At 24.3% G+C, this 17,245-nt stretch overlaps 1 protein-coding gene across 7 annotated transcripts in view; it reads right to left on the reverse strand.

Moving 5' to 3' along the window:
- The window catches only part of mGluR (metabotropic Glutamate Receptor), a 127,526-nt gene extending 121,066 nt beyond the window's left edge, over positions 1 to 6,460 (reverse strand). For 4 of the 7 annotated variants that reach the window (XM_067273521.1, XM_067273526.1, XM_067273518.1 and 1 more), the window contains exons 1-2: positions 6,309 to 6,460; positions 5,121 to 5,140 (exon numbers count right to left, since the gene is read on the reverse strand). The gene's annotated coding sequence lies outside the window, so the exon portion shown is untranslated. Of the gene's footprint in view, positions 1 to 5,120; positions 5,141 to 6,173; positions 6,191 to 6,304 lie in introns of those variants that run through there. The other 3 variants (XM_067273519.1, XM_067273524.1, XM_067273525.1) reach the window with 3 other exon arrangements.
- Between the last annotated feature and the right edge of the window lie 10,785 nt (positions 6,461 to 17,245).

The following is a 17,245-nucleotide window of genomic DNA, read 5'->3' on the forward strand; positions in this document are numbered from 1 at the left end:
GAAATACGAGGCCATTTTCACATAGATTCAATACTATTATAATATAAATAATCGCTAGAAAAAAAAAATCGAAAATTGAAATTTTACTTTAAATTTTGAATAAAAATTCAGTAAAATGCAAAAGAAAAAAAAATAGTCGAGTTTTTAATTTTTAAATTCAATAAAAATCCAACCTTTATATATTAATATTAGATAGAAACATAAAATAAAATCTATAGAATCAAATAATATTTTCTTAATAAAAAATATAAATTTGTACCATTATATTTTTAATACTGATTTAGTACTAAAACTATTTCGTACTAGTATATTTTTAATGCTATAATTAATTTAACTGTAATTTAAAGTTACGATAGACCTATGTGCTACATTTAACCGAATTATAGTGAAATGTGCTTCTCCAAATAATTTAATTGAGACATAACGTTGGTTTGTTCTTGGTAAATGGAGATTTGTTAGCATGCCTAAGAGCTGCGTGAAATAGCTTTAGTTCCTAAATTCTAAATATTACATCATAATTTAAAGGATCATATATGCTAAGTAAATATTGATTTAATAGTATGCGAAATTTGCAAAAGTAATTATATATTTATGAATATTTTTTGGGTAACAAGTGGCAATTTTTCTGAATTAAATGTGCCAAGGGGCTCAAACGTCTGCATCTGAAAATTAAATTAAGACGTGTTGCTAAATGTATTAAATTAAATTTTGGTAAACATGTTTAAATTTTTTACAGAAGTTTTTAAAAAACGAATTAATTAATTAAATTTGATAAATATCTGTAACTTCTTAAACTTAATTAAGACTTTAAAAAATTATAAACTTGGAAACTCTTCTCTTTCTAATATGATTAAATTGATAAAATCAGACAAACTTCAATAACTTATCGTTTACAGTTTCATGTTTGATAAGTTTAGAGAATGTGACTTTCACTTCTAATTGTAAACTGTCATTAACATCTGTTCATAATTATCCTCATAAGCAGGGAATTTTATAACTCATCTAGACAGTCGAGACACTCACAGCTGTTATCCAAAAATATAGAAATTTAATCAAGCTTATTTTCTTTCAATAAATATCTATTTAAACTTAGTTTCTACAAAATTAAACTCATTGCATATTGAATGTACTGTATTTGCAATTGTGTCGTTGGAATGATAAACATAGTAAATTGGATGTATTTAATTTTGCCTAAATATAAATTAATCGTTCAGGATCTACCTCACATAATGTAACTTTTATTTAATGGAAATCAAATGAAAATGATTATAAATATAACATTGTTTAAATATTTTTTGTGTGTAATTTAATAGGCTTTAAGTAGTAATCACTACTTACAGCCTATTAAATTACAATTTTAATGATATTTAAACGATAAAAGTAATCGTAAAACGCTTAAATTAATTAGTAAATTCATTTAAAAAATAAGTAAATATATAACTATTTATGTTTAACACATTATTTCGAGGATTGTTTTTCACGCTTAGTGTATTCTACGGCTTTACATACATTAAATTGTGTTTTATGCGACAATTGTTTAGTTCTCACCAATAAATTATATTATTTAAAGCTTATACATTAAAAATTCTGATTAATTTGTTAAATTATAATTTACCCTTTATTAATGAATATTATCTATATAAGGAAAGCTATATTGGCTTTAATGACAGACAGACAGACTGACTGACTACTCGAACATTTCACTGACACGTAGACTTCTTACAGAAAAATGGAATAGTCTATTCGAATAGGGTAGTCCAGTATGTTACCAAAAATATCTGAAATCTCAAGAAAGTCAAACATTTTAAGCTGTACGAGACGTTAAAGTACTCCCACTGACACATCAAACTATCACGACGTCCGTTTGGCAATTAGATTAAGCGCCACTTGCCTGTTTTAATTTTTTTAAATGAATTTGCTCAGCATTATTTTAAGTAATATACCATTTTTACTTTGTTTTATAAACAGTTATTCATTATTACATTTTTAATTAATTAATTACAATGTATATATAATTAATATTGCTTAAAAATAAATTGCAACGTGAGACAGAGCGAAGCGACACGAAATTTCGGAGTTGGATCGCTGAAGGCTTTTAGGTGCGGAATACAATACTTAGTATTATAATATAATACTAAGTATACGCTATAATATTAATATAATAACTAATTTTAATAATTTAGATGGAAAATATTGCGTTATATATATTCACGTAACGATTGCTCCAATTATAAATTATATATGCTATTTCTTATTGGAGAATTTCTAACCTTTATGTAAGTTCATCAATAATTTCATGTCATCGCATTGATAACACCATCGTCTTTTTATGACTACATAGCGTATTTTGCAACGCTGAATTAGCATCAATACTACACTAAAAAGGTCAAAATTAATTATAAAAAAGTTAAATAGTATTATTAAACACACAAAAACGCTATTTAAATCATAATTACTAGAATGGAGTTAACTATTAAAATAGTATTAAAAAAATACATATAAAATCCTCCCAAAATGGCTTCATTTAATTTTTATATTATTGTATATTAAAAATAATCGAATTGCTAATTGATATTTTTAGTTTTGAACTAATAGTTCATAATTCATTCATGCAAGAAACGAATTGCTCATTCAGCAATTTGAGCCAAAACGGTCGATCGCTTAAGCAGATGATGAATAATTTAAGTGTACCTCAATGAAATAATACCTATTTTAATTAATATTTTATTAAATGTCTAGTTCTTTATTATAATTAAAAATATACTAATAACGTAATTATTTTTTCTAATTAATTATATATAGAGGAAGTTCGTTTTATGATAAACTTCACTTGTTTCTGACTTTAACGTTCTTCTTCGAAGAATAATAATAAAAAAGAAAAAATTAAAATATGATAATTTTTCAAAATAATTTTCAAATACAAATATAATTCACTATTATTTTATTTTATTAATTTTATGAAACTAAGAAATATTTTTGTGAATTAAAAATAGAATGAAACGGTCCTCCGACATTTGAAGAAAACATCGAATAATAAATTATAAAATCTATTTGTAAGTCGTGGTACTGAACATTTATGACTGTATATAGTGTCTTTTTTAGTGTCTAGGGAACTTCATACTCCATAAAATAAATGTCACAAAATAAAGATAGGTATTTCCCAATGATTCTATGATATTCCTATTGTGGTTTCTTCCAATTAGTAGTGGAATTTAACTCAAAATATAAATTGTTATCGGCATATTTCATATTATTTTTAGTTGGTTATGTATTTAAAATTGTATAAATATATAAACGCTTCATATCACAATAAAGTAATTTAATATGTTCAAAAAACTGTTTTATTCGATAATTAAAAATTTTATAATATATATCTTGATGCAAATATTGGCAAATTATACGTTTAAATGCATTTGATGAATAATACTTTCGTGGAAATAAAAATATCATTTAAAAATGATTAGATATTGATATAAAATTAATTTAATTCTGAGATTTAATACGATTAATGCATAACTTTAAACTTTATTAAAGCTTATTCGTTCTAAATCAACCATAAAATTATAAAGTCGTTACATCTTAGAAGCTTAAGTATAACAGGAAAGACTTCTTGGTAAAAGTGCAGTGCTAACTCACCTCTCCTGAGATTAAGATTCCGGTCACGCCTGAGAAGCCTAAGGACGACAGGATTACTGCTAGAGAAACCGAAATCCTAAGGGACAGTTCTGAATAGACAGAAATAACGTGACCCGAGCTAATGGATCACATACGTGCCGGAAACACTTGATATAGAGACATTTTCTATAATTTGTAATAAAGATATACCAATGTCTTCCTTCTCTAATCGAATTATCATGCGGTGTAACAACTAAATAGGTAAGTTACAATCAGTCTCTACGTTGGTCATAAAACTAAACATTACTTTTCTTTTTGATTGGGCTATAAACTTTGTTTCCATCAATTCTTAACTTAGTGCCGACTTTTGTCTTCATTCAAATGTTATTTCTTCCTATCCAACAGTTTTTCGCAGGTTATCGATAATATTTGTAGAATGGCTTATTGGTCAGTTCCTCTTCTCTTGCTCCAATATTACCAATAATACCGAAAATGCGTGTTTATTGAACAAAAAATACTTCTGTCTCTTTTTCTTGAAAGCTTTAAGATATAAATCTTAAAACGTTTCAATGCAACTTATGAACGACGAAAATACTTTTACGCTTTTCTACAATTTTCATATTCATTATTTACATACAATTAAAGAATAATACAGCCTAACGTTCTGTATAAATTATAATTTTCTTCCTAATAAATTATTACATGATTCGTTAAAATTAATAAATTATTTTTAAAAATGTCATTTATTATATAGGAATACATTTTAAATAATGATAAATACATTTTTATTATGAAATACTAAGAATTTTTGCATCGATTTTGCTGTAATTTCATTTTAACCAATGAATTTTTCGAAAACTACGAAGAGAAAAAGCTGAATCTTAAAAAATGAATTTAATATGCAGAAATGCAATTGATAATTTTATTTTATTAAGGAACCTTTGGCAAAATGAACGCTTATACATCTTTTAAATTGTAGACGTTGTCAAAAGTTCTGGGCATTTAGTATAATTGAATTTATATGTATTTCGCTTTTCATTTTTTAAAGTGTTACAAAAGTGTTTTAAAAAGTTGTAATTACGGAAGAGAAAGATTACTTTAATTTCTTTACAACGCGTGTGCAACCTTTATTACAGTTATTGTATTTGGTGCTTTTATCATCAGAATACAGTTGTTGCTTAAGGCGATCAATTAATCACATAAAGCAAACATTGGCTCATAGCCAATCATATAATGAGATCATCTCTTTAAAAATCCTTCAGTATATGTTAATAGCAATGAAATAATTTAATTTTATAAAAAATAAAAATCACAATTTATAAAATATGTTGTCAGGAAATCTGACTTTTCTACGCTTTATAAAATGTCAAAAAGTCAGGAAGTCTTTGATTTTAAGGTTTACTTTACAAAGATTATTGTTAATGTATCTCTTGAAATTCAAAAAAAAACAAAGGAAACAATTGACCTATATTAGGAATTTACTCTTTTTTGAATTAAGTACTTACCGTTCACATCATTTTGTCAGCTTAAATAAATATAAAGATTAAAAATAAGATTGTTTCTAAGAAAATTATAATAATTAAATGTATACAAATTAATTTTACATTAGTAGGCTGAGAACGATGTTTAAACAATGCTTTATAACTTTTCTCATTCGGGTATTAATTAAAGGAAACAATGTTAAAGTTTTATTTTTAGGTATTTCCGGGAATGCTTCATAAAAATTTATGAATGGATTTGACGATAGCGTAAAATATCTATTCTCATTCTTATCACATAGACAAAGTGTTATTAACATTTGATAAATGTAGAATGAAATCATTTTGTTAGTTTCTTTATCGACGAATTATTTCAAATGACAAAAATAGGATACTGATTGACATTTATTAAATATTCTCAACAACCTTTTACAAAAACTCAATTTTTGGATTTAACTTAAAGTATAATATTATGTAAAAACTATTAAAAGTATTTTAAAATATGAACTCTCGAGATTCTTTTCACGTATACTTAAGAGTTTTAGAAGAGTTTGAAGTTTAGACATAATTTATTTAATTGGAAAACTACTATTTAAACATCCGAAATGTCATCTATAGCCTTTAGAAAGCTGTGACATTCTAGTTTAAATTTATATTCTACGCTTGAATTGGTTCAGGTCAATAGTTTCTTAAAGTTCTTAAGAATGCTTTTAAGATTAATACGAACACTAATTGGATATCAATCAATCTCATAATGCTACGCTATAGAAAACTCGTATTTACATCAATTAATTCATTACAATCATTACGATTATGTCAAAGTTATTAATACTTTAAGAGGAAAAACAGATATTAATTATTGATAAAAACAAGGTTAACACGTTGTATGCTAATACACCGTTCCTAAGAAAATTAGCGGGAAACGAGTAACACAGTTTTCTATATTACATAAAAATTTGATCGATTTTGCTAATTTTGATCATTAGTATGGGAAGTAAGTTATCAGCCTTGACCTTATTATCTATAGAATGGATAGTAAAATATTTTGTTTTGCTTTAGATCGATCGAAATTAAAACTACCTCTGCATTCGTGTTTTCCAATCGAGTTGAAGTAACCGATATATAGTGTAGCTTAACGTCAACGCAAACATCACTAGTCAAATACAGCAACCACTACATCCGCAAAGCACAGTGACACCCGCAGGCAAGACTTACTTGATATCGGAGTAGACGACTTTAGAACAGAGAGACGTCGACTTTGCCCCTTTGGATCGGCTTCTCCGTCCCAATGGTCACTAGCGACAGTCTGCTAAAATGTCTGATTGAAAAACAACGTATCTGGGACATTGAAACGACTGCGCATGTACGTAAGCATCGAACGGCACCGAAAGCAGAAATGAATAGTGTCGACTACCGAGCGACCATGCTAAAGAGGGATTATCTGATTGGTTAAAAGTCCGTTATGTCCCTTACGTATATCAACGTAATCATGCAGTCATGGAGATAAACATTGTCGTTTCTAGCGGTAAGCACATTTTCTATCTGTAACAATTCTTTGAAAATCTATTGTCAAATAACACGATTAATTCGAAAGGCTTTCTTTATTCTTCTTCTCGTCCTCAAAAAACAAAAATTAGTAGTCTGATCAATGATAATCTCTTGTTCGTTATCTTCCTTTCTTGTCCCATTGCCAAATGAAATGGATTCTCTAGAGAATATCTCTTATATCCGTACTAAATTGCTATTATGTTGGAATTTCAAAGCGAGAAATAATTTGAATGATGCTTTGTCTAGAATATGAAAGATTACTTCGATAAAAGTCATTTTCTGCGCGAATAAACCAGACACACGAAGAAGAAAAAAATATTAAAATTTTAACTTTGCAAAACTATTTCATTTAAGAAAACTAAAATTAATTAGATGACATTCTTAAGTAAAATAATTGCTTTATAATTACATTAATACATATATTTGAAATGATTTTTATTTTAATTAATTGTTCATATGTTCAATTAGCCTACAGAAATCAACTTAAATATGAAATTATTAATAACATTTATTATCTCGGAATTTCAATTTATTCATAAAATATTTAAATAGATTTATAAAATATTTAGTTTATAACATCCATTGAATATTTAATATTTTTCCAACGTTTCTTTAACTAAAGATAATAAGTAATAAAGGCTTTCTATGAAAATAAAGATCAAAATTAATTATAATTCATTGTCAATTAATTAATAATTAGATAAAACACATCATTGGAAATTTTGAGAACATTTAAACAATTTAAATTATTCTGTATTTAAATGTATAAACTTTTACAGTAAATAGAACTAAAGTTTAACTTCATTTTTTATAATTAAAACTTTTATAGCAATTTTTATTTAACTACAGCACCTTTGATCACAGCCATTGATTTAACATGCAATCAAACTTACCCAAAGAATCTGAAAATATAGATTCGAATTACTTATAATAATATTAAAGTTGGTAAAAGATAAATTCTTAGATTGATGGAATGATTATCGTAGAGAAACAATTTATGAAGTATCTTATAGATACATAACATACAGTATATTACACTACAGATATAATCTCATTTTCTATCATTAGATCTATATTTTCGTGTAATGTACAGTACATTTTTATATTTGAAGATGTAATTCGTTCAAAATCAAAACTTGAATTATCTCAATTTATGTATATTCAATTTTGTAAAATATGTATTTAAACTTATTGCTGTTCACTTATTTGTATTACAAGTCTTGCTAAACAAACTGGAGATTTCCCAAAGGCTCCTTTATTACTGCCAAAACATTTATCAATTAAAGAGATTCCTGCCTCTTCTAATTTACTAACTCTTTAATAGAAGCCATAAAAGTTTCCCATTTAATAGACTAATTAATTCTTGATTCCTAGTTGTGTAATAACTAATAGCAAACGTCAATTGATGTTACTTCCTTTCATAATCTAACAATCGGCGATTCGATAATTTTGTCAAATTATTTTAAATCTCTAATCAAATGCTTTGTGGAATTAATATTCATAAGAATGACAGCATATTTTGAATTTTATCTTATGCCTAATATTCCTATGAAGTATGTAAATATCATTGTGTATATTTGTAACTGAATATTATTAAAATGCCATTATTATTAATTAGATTTAGATTCAGAGCTGTTTTTTTAAAAAACGGTAATGTAAATTACGTCACACTTAAAAATATTCTGCTAAATATAAACATAACGTTATTGATTTTAATGTTATTTAAATTAACGATTTATGCTTTTATTTAAATATAAATTTTTAGCTCGCTCTTCATTTTATACGCATTAGAAGTAATATCACTAAATCTTTTTATAACATCTATTTTATCACTTTTTCAATATTTCTAGTTGTAGAATAAATAAAATATTTGTGGGAAATTTCACAAATAAACAGAATATTTGTGGGATTTGTATTGATTTAGTTGAGTCATAAATTAACTGAATCTGTCAGTTGAAAATACTACTTTTTGTGAAAATTTTCGATTGTATCAAATTTTAAAGAAAGTTAATGATAAGAATTTGAAGGTAGAGCATTTTTCAATTTTTAAAAACCTCGATTTTAAGCATTCATTTCCCTTTAATGATGGAAAGCTTTAGATAACTCATACTTTATCAGTCTTAAATTTATGTGAGTTAAAATATTATATGACTTTCCAGAAAAAGTCTAATTGAACTGACATTTTGAAGAAAGGTCAATAATGGTCGAAGCAATACGTTGTCGAAATGGGACATTATCGGATTCGTCCATTTTTCTGTGGAGGGTCTTTATAACTTTAATAATTACTATCCATTCCAATTTTAAATTGTTTTAATATTACTTTTATTAACGGAAATTTTTTTACAGGTCACAGTTTAAATATTAAAACAGCGACGAAGTTCTTATATTGATAATAAATATTAAGTTTTTTAAGTATTAAGTTTAAAAGGCTTCTTAATGAATGAATTGCAGAAAAAGGATGGAATCTTTAATAGATTCTATAGCTTAAGATTTGAATTAAACACTAGTAAATATTTACTATTACTGCTAGAAATAAAGCTTGAATGATTTATGTACTTAAATTACCATACATTGATTTTTAGCTTATAAGAATTTAAAATATTTAACTATGTAATTATATAAATGTATTAAGTCATAAAATTTGTTACACTGAAAAATAATTTACGTCCAGAATTGTTGATCATTTTTTTTTTTAAGATTCGTGTAAAAGATTATCGAGAAATAACTTAAAACTGACGATTTTGTTATTATATATTGCTCAAAAACACAAACAATTTGCAATAGTAAACTTATCTAAAGTATTATAACATTATAAAAACTATTTTTCTCGTAAAAATATATTTATATCTTCGTTATTGCTTATTGTATGCATCGATATTGTTATTGATTAAACTTATTTTTAGAAATTCTTTAGCATTAAAAGTAAAAATTCTATTTGTTTTTACTTTATGTAACTTTCATATACGTTTCCATTTGTATTATTTTAATATTCTAAGTTAAATACAGAATAATGTTCATACGATGTATTACGTCCATACTATATGATATAAAGAACAAAAATCTGCTTAGTACACTATCATTTTACTCTTAATTTTTGAATTAAACAAGGCATTAAAAAGTGTGATAATTTAAAAAATATTTTGTATGACATCTCATTTATAATTAATAATCAACGGAGAATTAAAATTTCTAATTTGTTATACAGTAAATAAAATGCAGCACAAAGTAAAAAAAAAAAAATATACTAAATATGATATCTCCGTAAACGATCTTGAAAAATATAAATAACCCTGCTTAATTTTATTATTTAAATCTTACAATAGGCCTAATTTGTATTACAGAATTTATCTCAAATAATATTTAGTTGAATTATCAATAAAATTCAATAATATATAACGTGTAATGTATTTTAAAGCATAAAATCTGTAGATATGAATAGTAAAGATGAGCATTCTTCTACTTTATGCATGTTATATAATCAATAATTATGATTTTATATATTACGAAAATATCAAAATTTTTGTATTTAAACATTTAACATTTTTATTAAAATTAAATTTTAAAAAGTAGTAATAATAAAAAGAACCATACAAGAAAGGTTAAAAAACCTGTCTAAATATAAAATTTTCTCTAATTTTTTAAGCATTTCAAAGAGGTTTTACAATATTTTCAAATTTATTTAAAATAATATAATTCGAACAAAATATATTCTACAAATATTCAGAAAAGGCAAATGTTCTCCACACCGCAATCTTCCTTTTAATCTTTTTCCTGATCGAGTTAGCTTAACTTGGCAGACTTTCTCATTTGTTATTCTTCTCCTTTACACCAAACAACCGCAAACTAACTTTTATACCATTTTCTATTTGTTTAATTTAATAATGCAAACACGACAATTGCGTTATTTTAAATTATAGACAAAATACGCTTCTGGGAAAAGAATTAAAATGTTTATTTATTTTTTTTCTTATTTAATACATTTTTAAATTATGAATTCATTTTCTTTTAAAGCTGCGAGTAACAATTTAAACAAACAACAATTTATCGAATTTTGTAATATCGAAAGTATTTAGTGCTATTTGATAGTTTTTTAAATAAAAAGTTTGTATTGTAAAATATAAAATATATAAATGCATATGAGAATTAAAATATTGGCAATTCTTAAATCTTTCTTATAAGCTTATAATTTCAGGCATAAAGGATAAAGGTTTTCTAGGATCATCATGAACTATGGTACAGCATTCCTGTGCTTTCCTAGCAATTATTATATCCTGTATTTAAGTTACAATAATGATTTTAATAATATACAAACAAAAGTTAAATACATTATAAATAAATAAATAACTTGACTAATTACTTTATTGTATCTCTATAAAATTTCGAATTCTATATATATTTAACAATAATTAAATATATAAAATTAGTTTCTACTACACATTGTAAGTATCAAGAAAATATAAAGTTTTAATTCATTATTCATAAGGATGCATATGACTTGTAGGTAAAACATCATTTCATTAATCGTTTTTTTTCACGTTTGTAATGATTTATTAAATTATTAATTAAGTAAAATTTAATCTTATAATGTGGAGAACGTAATCCTTTTTGCATAAAAACTAATTCTCGAGTTTATGAAATATACAAGATCATCAGGCTAATGCTTATTCAAAACGGTCATCTAGTTTCTGATTTTCTGGAAATTTAATACAATATCATTAATCTCAAAATATGATAAGGTGATATATGACTAATTTTCATTCAAAGCTTGCCATCCAATAGCTTATTACATATATTAAAATTATCCGTATTCAAATTTATTTGATCACTTTTACATTGATATATTGCGTGACTGTAATAATAAAAAAAACATGGAAGTTGAAGCCAATGTAAGGAATAATTATTATAATTATCAACATTCCATATATCATTGATATACATTTCTTTAAGGAATAACTCCTGAAGTAGTAAAAATTTACGGCCGAATCCACAAAATTTTAGTTATTTCTTATGAATATAATTTAAATTATTAAATTGCTAACAAATTCGTTTAACCTTATTTAATTATCCAATTTTTTTATTCTATTGATTATTGATCAAACTATTCGCAGACAAAAAAACGTAATAAATGTAAAAATAACAATCCCTTTTAATAAATTGATCGCTGACCGTATAAAAAATAACAATTTTAACAATATTGATTAAACCTTGCTACTTATTTTAGTAATAATATTTATCAATATAGTTGACTCATATATATATTTAAATTCATAGTGGTTTTTAAAAGTAAAATAATGGCTTTATCTTCTAAATTTTCTTCTTCCTTATTATTTATAATGATCGTTACCTGTAGATTATTCTCAAATTTAATTAATTCTAAGTTTTCCATTAGTTACTTCAGAATTAAAGCATTACTATTCAATTTAATCTTGAATATTCTCTTTTACAATTTCCATGTATAGGACATTCTATAATATTATATGATATAATATTTCTGGCACATTTTTGATAATGATTACATATAAAGATACAAATTAAAAATAAATTTTATGTTTAAAATTGCAAATTGCTATTAAAAACAGCGTTGTTAATGATTATTCCTATACATAAGCAATCGAATATTAGTAAAAAGTTTAAATATTACCCACGAAGTCTTTAGATTTTCGCCTTTTTATTGCCAATTTCTATTGCTAAATTGATATTGATAGCATAGGATATCAACTTGCATAAAAGCTAAACTAGCTGCAGATTAGGCCCTCGCCTTTTTACATATATTGATACCATTATTGATAGAGAGGAAGGGTTGTTATATGTCATAGCTTGGGGCCATAACAAATCTAAACCCAGCCCTATAATATGCATTAAAAAAAACTTTCTCAAAATTAATCTTTTAAAAATAACTCAGATGAAAGAATTTTAATAGGTAACTTATCGTATTTATTAATAATAGTTTTTATATACATTACTATTGGAAATTATTTCTCTATATAGACATATATACAACTTTCAAAGTTGGTATTAAGTTAAATTTTAATTAATATCGAAGTACGTGATATAAAACTAACAATAAAATGTAACTTATCAAATTTACCTAAAATTCGTATTATTAGATGATTTTATTTGTGTATTTCCCTCTAATTCCTTTCGTTTCCTTTTCTATCTTCAAAGTGATTACTGCAAATGTGAAACGGATGTGATGCAATAAGTTAGCTTCCGGAACATAACGTTAAATAAGATATTCTTAATTTTGAATAAAAATGTCAGATTTTTTGATTAATTCGTAATATCAGATATAAAGAATATTTTAAACAAATCTTTACAATAATAATGAATTATTCATTTTTATAATTTATTTTATTTTGTTCTAAATGAGATTAATTACACATTAGTTTTTCTATATTGTTTCAAATTTAAAGCAAATTATAGATATACATAAATATTCTTTTCATAATTTTAAAATCTTCTACTTAATATAAGAATATATTTTCAAAGAAATTACATTAATTTAAATACGTGCACTCCATATATATAATATATTACAGCGTTTATAAACCATATAAATGTAAGCCCTAAAAGCTGAATTCGTTATATTTCATTTTAAGAGCGCATAAACGTTTTGGCACACAAACTTTAATTCATATTACTATATTTCTTATAAGATATTCTGACCTCTTCTATTACTAATTAAACTTCATGTTATTTAAGTAATTAGCAAGTAATGTTAAAATTTCGAACAAAGATATTATCTATAATTTAACCTAAACTTCCATAATAAAAATGAAGAAAAAAAATGTTCCTTTAGTGTCCAGACGTTTTATTTACCGAACAATTTTCGTAAAACTTCCGAAATAGTCTTTTTAATAGAGCATTATGCTAAAAAGATATTTTATAAAACCGCACGAGTCCTTAAATTTTTATCGGTTTAACTGTAAAGCCATATCAAAAAGTGATTTTTCACATGTACAGATGCAAATCGTGTTGTATGTTGTGTTCAAATGAGAAAGCTTTATTGCCAAGTTCTGTAGTCATTGCATTAAAGAACACCAGTCTGCATGCCTATTGATCCCTTGTGGTAACTTTCAGGTTCTATGTAATTACTGGTAGATGCGGTGATCTAACGAGCTCACGCTTTATTCTATTAGCCAACTCCAATTTTAAAAGTTGGTGAGTTATCTTTGTATTTTTCATCTGTCGTAAAAACAATTTATTTGTTAAAATCTGTTTTAAAATGTTATAAATTTCTTCTCCTTACATATATAATGAATATTGCTTTAACAATAATAAAATACAATAAATCAATACAACTACTTACATCATTTATAACTTGTTAAACAAAACAACTTCAATTAGATTTATTAATGATTAATGAAGCCCAAAATATGTATAATATCTTCCTAATATCATTGAAGGATTTTTTCTGTTATCTCTAATTATAAAATTTTAATCCAACATAAATTACGTATTAAATACTTATAGTGTTTTTGCTTTATTCAATGGATTTTAAATTGTATTAAGTTAGAGTTAACTTTTAATTTATAGAAATGAATTTAATATTATTCGGATTCTTCTCTTGGTTTTGATTTATTTGAAATTACTATTATTATTATTTTGTTTTATTGATTTAAAAATATTATAACGCTAAATAATTTGCTGCGTGAATTAAATGTTACAGATTGGTTAATAAATAGCTTTAATGTTACATTTTTCTTTAATTCTTTCTTTTTATTTTACTTTTTTTAGTCATCAACACATAAAATACTCTGTATATTCTCTGTATATCAGTGCATTATTTGATTCGACATTCAAAAATCAATTAGTCTATAGATATGAATATATTTAGTTTGAAACCTGATAATTTAATCACAAGATCGAATTCTGCATTACTTTAAACAAGAATAATTTTAAATGCCACAGAATAATACATGTATAGAAATCTGTTGTAATTCTAATAAACAAGACAATTTTCAATTTTTTTTGTTCAATTATTATTGATCATTTTAAACGCCAAACGTTTAGGAATTGATATGAATTTACTTTCAAATAACGTATTTAATATTCCTAAAAAAAACAGAAAAAATAATGGGAAAAAAGTATATTTTTATTCAATTTCTGCCCTGCGTTTTATTTATGGCTTCGAAAAGATTTTACTCTCATTAATAATCGGAGTAGTTGTGTATAGTGAAGCTGTATGTCTGAAGGCGGTAGATTTGTTGTAAACGATATGTTTGTCTCATTTATTTTACATTTATAAAAGAAGTTTTGGCTGTACTCCATTTAAATAAATTCTATTTTATTCTTTTCGAGATATTAATATTTTTATTTAATTCAAATATCGCTTTGAAAAGAAAAACCATTATAATATTTCTTATTATTGTTTCTTTTATTAAATCGTTTACCTTTAAAATTATATTATAGGCTATTTTAACTATAATTTAAGTTCTATTTTAACATCGAATTTGATACTTCTAAATGCAATAAAATTAGAAAAAAATTAGTAAATTTAGTTAGAAACTCGATACCCTAATTTTTATAAATATTTACTCCTATTACTAATGCATCAATAATAAAAATGGCATATAATATATTTTAGATTGCGGTTAACATATTAAAAAGTATTTAAAAAAACAACAACTGTAATAACTATAAAAAATATATAATATATATAGAGATATGTTATATAATTGTGATAAAAGTTTCGTTTAAAAGTATATTATATCTTTAATTTAATTTAAATTTAAACTATTTATAACAAAATATGTATATAAGTAATTTAAGTAATATAAGCCTATTGATTTATTCAAACATTGTTATACATGATCATACAATTCGAGATATAGATCACTTAGAGCAAAATCATTTACAATGTTATTTAATAATATCTCTTAGAATATTCCTCTGAAATCAATATTATTCAATGTCTATTGTATGTACTGTACTATTCAATATATTCTATTGTCAATCAAAAGTTTATCGAATTATAATTTAAAATAATAAACTATGAATCATGTCTTAGTTCTGGCTTTTTTATCATAAAATATTAAACAAAAATTAAAATATTCTTTTCATTTTTTTCCCAAAATTGAAAAGTGAGGAAGCGTAGCCAATTTAAAAGAAATTCAATTAAATGTTTTCTAGAAGTGATGATAATCAATAAATTTTCCAATTATAAACTAGTGGTATGTTTTAAAGTCGTGCAATTTTTAAAAATAGTTTAAAAAATTCGGGTTATGCCATAAACTTTCGATAAACTTATACATTTATTATATATAAAAATAAATTGTGAATTAAAACAAATTACTAATCAAATAATTTAAAAATCTGTAATTATGATTTCAGCTTAGTAAAGTATAAAATGAAGTAAGTTTTCTAAATGAGTTTAATTTTATATTTATATAAGTTACTTTTAATTACATTTACTAATTATAAATGTTTACAAATAACTTTCAAAATACCACTACAGATTTTCGATTAAATTTTTATTAAAAATGAGAATAATAGTTATGTTTACTTCAAATAAATATATGCTGATTTGTTATACAATTATTTACATTTAATTAATTTAATTGTCTCACATAAGAAAATATAATAAATCATTATTATATCACAAAGGTCCTGAGTAAATTTAAATATCTTTGATAACGGTAAAACAATTTCTTTCGAGCGATTATATAAACAGGGAGGAAATTCACATCATGCGATATTGGACAGAATAACTGAATAATTCCATAATTTAATGAGAATTTTGAATTGATTTAGATAAAAGGTAAATAAGGGTGAGATGGTGAACACGTGTAATTACTGTATAAACTAAAAGGTATCGTCTCGTATTAATATATTGTAGTAGTTGAAAGCCATGCTTGTTATGTGTTGTTTACGCGCAATTCCTGTAAAAATAAGAGTAAAAAAATGAAAAATAAGAAAAAAAATACTTTTTGACATTGTTTTGAAACTGAAAGAAATGGATTTCAAGTGTTCAGTCAGTCCTTACACATAATTATAACCTATAAACAGATATGTAAACTTTTTAGTTCCTTGTTTAAATGTAACGCTAAATAAAATTATTTTTAGATATAATTTAATTAATTATTATAATAAATAATCATTTGTTATGTGTAATTTATAAATTTAATTCTTAAAATATTTTTAAAGACTTACAATATAGGAATTATATAATTGATATCGATGTTAGATAAAATAACATATGCACAGATAAATTGAGCAATAAGGTTTTTATTTTACTATATTTAATTTGTATTTCGTTGCGAGTATAAATAAAAATTATATATATCTACAACGGAAGAAAATTAAGATATTTCATATAAAAAATATGATTTAATTTGAAAGTAGTAGTCTACGTCAAGTTTCGTAGTAAAGCACTGAAACGGTTTTATTTCTCAGTCTGTTGATAAGAATTATTATGCAATAAATGAATTCCTAAATACAGGAAGCCACGATGCGTTACAGCTCCTGCAGTAATTATTCATTGTAAACTTCAATAGAACTAATGTATTAATAAATCCAATTATTCAGTGTTTCTGCCATTAATTTCGAGCACCTTCAGTATAACAATTACAAAATAAAACACTGCATTAAATATTTTAAAATTA

The sequence above is a fragment of the Centruroides vittatus genome, unplaced genomic scaffold (assembly GCF_030686945.1).
Source record: "Centruroides vittatus isolate TY-2023 unplaced genomic scaffold, ASM3068694v2 contig_482, whole genome shotgun sequence".
Lineage (NCBI taxonomy): Eukaryota > Metazoa > Arthropoda > Arachnida > Scorpiones > Buthidae > Centruroides > Centruroides vittatus.